We start from the raw sequence: 5268 nt of genomic DNA on the forward strand, positions 1-5268 counted from the left end.
AAAAAAAACGCATAAAATTTGCAAAATCTCATCGGTTCTTTATTTGAAACGTTAGATTGGTCCATGACATTTACTTTTTGAAGATAATTTCATTTAAATGTTGACCGCGGCTGCGTCTTAGGTGGTCCATTCGGAAAGTCCAATTTTGGGCAACTTTTTCGAGCATTTCGGCCGGAATAGCCCGAATTTCTTCGGAAATGTTGTCTTCCAAAGCTGGAATAGTTGCTGGCTTATTTCTGTAGACTTTAGACTTGACGTAGCCCCACAAAAAATAGTCTAAAGGCGTCAAATCGCATGATCTTGGTGGCCAACTTACCGGTCCATTTCTTGAGATGAATTGTTCTCCGAAGTTTTCCCTCAAAATGGCCATAGAATCGCGAGCTGTGTGGCATGTAGCGCCATCTTGTTGAAACCACATGTCAACCAAGTTCAGTTCTTCCATTTTTGGCAACAAAAAGTTTGTTAGCATCGAACGATAGCGATCGCCATTCACCGTAACGTTGCGTCCAACAGCATCTTTGAAAAAATACGGTCCAATGATTCCACCAGCGTACAAACCACACCAAACAGTGCATTTTTCGGGATGCATGGGCAGTTCTTGAACGGCTTCTGGTTGCTCTTCACTCCAAATGCGGCAATTTTGCTTATTTACGAAGCCATTCAACCAGAAATGAGCCTCATCGCTGAACAAAATTTGTGCGCGAAACACATTTCGAACCGAACACTGATTTTGGTAATAAAATTCAATGATTTGCAAGCGTTGCTCGTTAGTAAGTCTATTCATGATGAAATTTCAAAGCATACTGAGCATCTTTCTCTTTGACACCATGTCTGAAATCCCACGTGATCTGTCAAATACTAATGCATGAAAATCCTAACCTCAAAAAAATCACCCGTTACAATATGTAAAAAATATTTCATTCATAATCGCATGCGCGTATTTCTCAAGACCAAATAAATTCATTCATAAAAACAACCGCAGAACATCTCCCCGAAAGCTCATCACCAACAAGCGCAACTTTTTTTTTAAGAAATCTCAGCCAGCCAAGTGAAAAGTGGCAACTATTTCTCCATATCCTGTAAAATAAGTTATCTTGAAATTTTGTAATTTTTGGCAAAACAATCTATTTCTCAGTTACACAACAATATTTCAATCCTTAACTGTTTTCTGCAGGAAAACACATTAATTTTTTTTTTAATAAAATCAAAACTCCTAAAATCACAAACATATGTGGTTTTATCGGATATATATTTACATATATCCACGGGCAATTTTTAATTTTTTTCATCCATAAGCAAATCTTTAGTACCACAAAAAGATTCAACCTCATCAAAGTACAAGCAGTGCGATGTCCAAGTTAGTGCAATTCCACTGTACTTGTACATATGTATGTCTGCATGTAAGCGTGTAAATATGTCAACTCATGTTTGCGTTTAACCCATTTGAGCGGACCAAGTTTTTTTCGTTCCAGTGGTTAATAAAATACAATTTTTATAGTTAGTTTTCATGAAAATTACATGTATCGTCGAGAAGATGTTCTCATGCAGAATTTTAAATGAATTATTATTATTCTCCATAAAAAATGTACGAGATTCTAGTAAAACAAGATCAAGTTTAATCGGTTTGATTTTTAATGAATTTTTTTCGACGGATTTTGCGGTTTTATGCATATAACAAGTGCAATTTGTAAAATATAGCGGTAATTTTTTTAAATTTGTTTGCAAACGGTCATGTGCATTTTATTCTACAAGAAATTCCCTTTTATATGGTAAAAAGTGCAAAAAGCCGTCAGCAATAAAAAAAAAACATTGAAAATCAACCCGATTTTTTAGCCGCTTAAAACGTGATCTTGTTTCACTAGAATTAAAAACCGATCTATCTGCGTTCTCAAAATTTTTGTAAAAACTCAGATTAAACAGGTTAAAGTTCTATGTTCTGTATACAGTTTGAAAGTTTGAATTATGTGGTTTTAATTAAAGCATGAACCATATTTTTATAAAAAAATAACAAAAATATTTTAACTTGAAAAACATTGCAAATATTAAACAAAAACACCATGCTCTCACTTTTGATCGTCAGTGTACATACATGTACATACGTGTGTAAATTTTATGCAAAACTATAATTTTTTTTAAATTGTATTTGCATCTTGACAAAAGAGAACAAGTTAAAAAAATTTACAAAAATTACAATTTAACAAAAATTATATAAAGATTTGCCATATTTTCGTTTATTTGCTCGCAACACAAAGAAGTGCAGATTTTATGTTACTCTACATCAAGGCGAATTTATACAAGGTGGTGTTACAGGCGAATTAAGATTTTCGCCGCGGTACTTCCCAATGTCAACAAGATGTGTTTGTTGTAAACAAGGCGAATTCATAATACAACAAACACATCATTTTTACATTAAGAAGTACTGCGACGAAAATCTAAATTCGCCATCAACACCACCTTGTATAAATCCGCCTTGCTTGTTCAACAGAATTTCGGTCTGTTAACAAGTGTTTGTTAATTCCGTGGTAAATTTTTTCAACGTTGTTAATTTTTCGTCCGCGAATAGTTTCCACTTTCAATTTGCACCTTTCCTATCTATCTAAGTTCTCTGGTATAAACTACATTTTTGTAAAAATTTTAATTTAAAATAAATAACGAGAAATAAATGATCAAAACTTAAGAAAAAGTAGTGTCCCTAATGAAGTCGCCACCTTTGTATGAATATAGAAGCTCTCAAACTGTTCACACTGCTTCTACACAAATTTATCAAACACTGATGGCTGTAAGCAGTTCCGACATGCGCCTATAATCATGCCACAGAACCGAATTAAGCTTTTGTGCTTACTGGGGTTTATAAAGGGAAATAAATTAGGATGAAATATAGGGGGGCCAATGATGACCAACAAAAACTCCAATACTATACTGATGCAAATTTTCTAAACATGCAAAAATAGGAATTCAACAATTTACATACATATATATCTAAACATATAATTCTTTGGCTTTTTCAATTCACTCACCTTATAACTTTCACCATACTAGATGAAGATTGCACCACTTCAATTCAATTTAATAAAAAAAAAACACTTGTTCGGGCCGGCCCGAGCCACTCGCGCACCCAATCGAAACTACATATATCGCCGCGAAAACAAAAATATACACTGTTCCCGTATATATATTCTAACTTGCTATTAAATACACTTAGCTTTCCTAATTCTACAGAAAACTAACACTTTTCACAGATGAAACGCAAACGTAGGCATTTTCAGAAATTTTAGCACACACTCGACGGAAGCAATCGCGGCACTGTTGAAATGGCGTCGGAAATTCAGTGAAGCGCAGAGTTGTATTTACAAAGTGAAATATGTAGCTAATAACCTGTTCACAGTGTTGGTGCGGATTGACTAGGCTAATTAGGATTTGCCAAGCGGTAGTACATTTTAACAAAATTTTGATGAAGCAATTGTGCATACAACTAAAAAAAATTAAGAAATACGCATAAAAAATTATATATCGTCACCTGAAATGCAAAAAGAAGTAACAACATCGTAAATGAAATGGAAAGAGTCGTGAGTAATATTTTATTTTTTTTTTTCATAAAATGAAATCGATGAAATCCATCATGTAAATTAAAAAGTGAATTTAAAATTTTTTATTATTTATGACTTTAAGCATTTCAAGGATGATTTTTGTTACGTCTTTTTGCATTTCAGGTCACGATATACAATTTCGTTTGTATGAATGAAAATATATCGAAACAGGAACGTATCACGGTCAAGCGACAAGTAATGCTTGTAAAATTTAGAATTTTAAAATGATAAAAGCTTATTTTAAAAATCTTGTACAATAGCTTAGAAATCTATAAAAATGTTTAGAGTTTAATAATTGCTGACGAATATAGAATTTAGTGAAGTTTAGTGTGTTATAAAATCTGTCATTAAAAAATTAAAAATACACTGGCCCATAGTCATAGTCGTAAGTTAAAATTCATTATTGTTAAAATAAAGTTTTAAGTTTGAACTTTTAAGTTGTGTCAATCATAGACATCTAATAAACAGCTTTTTGTTAAGATGAGAGAGAGCAGAGCCATCCATAGGAAGAGAAAAATTTACTCTCTTTTCATTAGTTCACCCTGTGTCCGCTGCAGAATAGCGGATTAAGTAAGCCGGAAAGTTGTGGATTCGGATCTCACTGCCAGGAAACATTTGTTTTTACATTTTTTTTTCCTTTTTGTGTAATTATGGTTGTGGTGGCCCTTTTAATCAAAATTAAACTCCAAAAGATTTTATTAACTTGAAATAATTATGTGAAATACCATAAACAAAAAAAGATAATAAAATAAAAACTTTACAAAATAAAATAAAATAAAAATTTATATTAAAAAATAAAAGTAAAAGTTAAAAAATATTAAAAAAAACGTAGAACCTTATTTACCAATTTAAAAGCATGTTCTCCTCATTTTAAAGTGAAAACTCTGTTTTTGCCATAAAATGTATTTTAAGTTACCCTTGAAAGTGTTTAAATGGTGAATACTATAAAACACAATTTTATTTGTTAAAACCTTTTTCTAACTTCTCTATGACTACTTGTTACTGATTTTACCTTTTACTACATTATATTTTTACCGGTAAGCGGTTTCAGTTTTGCGAATTACACAAATGCACGCTACTTACACGCTAATAAGTCACTATACCTTTCCGGCGCTTAGTATAACATTGTTGGCCGAAGTGTCCACTGTGTTGCTAAATCTCGCTGATTTATCGCAAATGAAAAATCGTAACCGGTAAAACTTACTGGAGGTCTGTGTGCACATATGTAATCATTTATTTAATTTATAGTAACCGTCCAAACAGCCAAAATTCGACAACGCTCACGCCAACACAAAGCAAAAAGATGGCCAACTCACAACTTTTCACGTGCGTAGCTCGTCAGCTGTTGCAAATAAATAAAATTATGTGAAATATTTTTCCTTTTTCAATTATAATGCAAAATTTTGTATTTGAAGTTATGGTATTTTATGATTTTTTTCGTAAAAATATATGGTTTTTCTACAAAAAAAAATTAAGTATCATTGAATATATTCTCATAAAATTGATAATTTTAGATAACCCAGAAAGTTTAATAAGGGTTTTATAATGGGTTACTTACAGCAAATACTCTACCATTTTGCTTTATAAAACCCTTATAAGACCAAAAGAGATCCAGAAGGTGGGGCTTCAAAGTCCAAAATGTTTCACTATTATTAGTTTATAAATTGTATGTAGATATTTT

Source organism: Rhagoletis pomonella, unplaced genomic scaffold, assembly GCF_013731165.1.
Source record: "Rhagoletis pomonella isolate Grant_MI unplaced genomic scaffold, Rhpom_1.0 Rhpom_scaffold_00001, whole genome shotgun sequence".
Lineage (NCBI taxonomy): Eukaryota > Metazoa > Arthropoda > Insecta > Diptera > Tephritidae > Rhagoletis > Rhagoletis pomonella.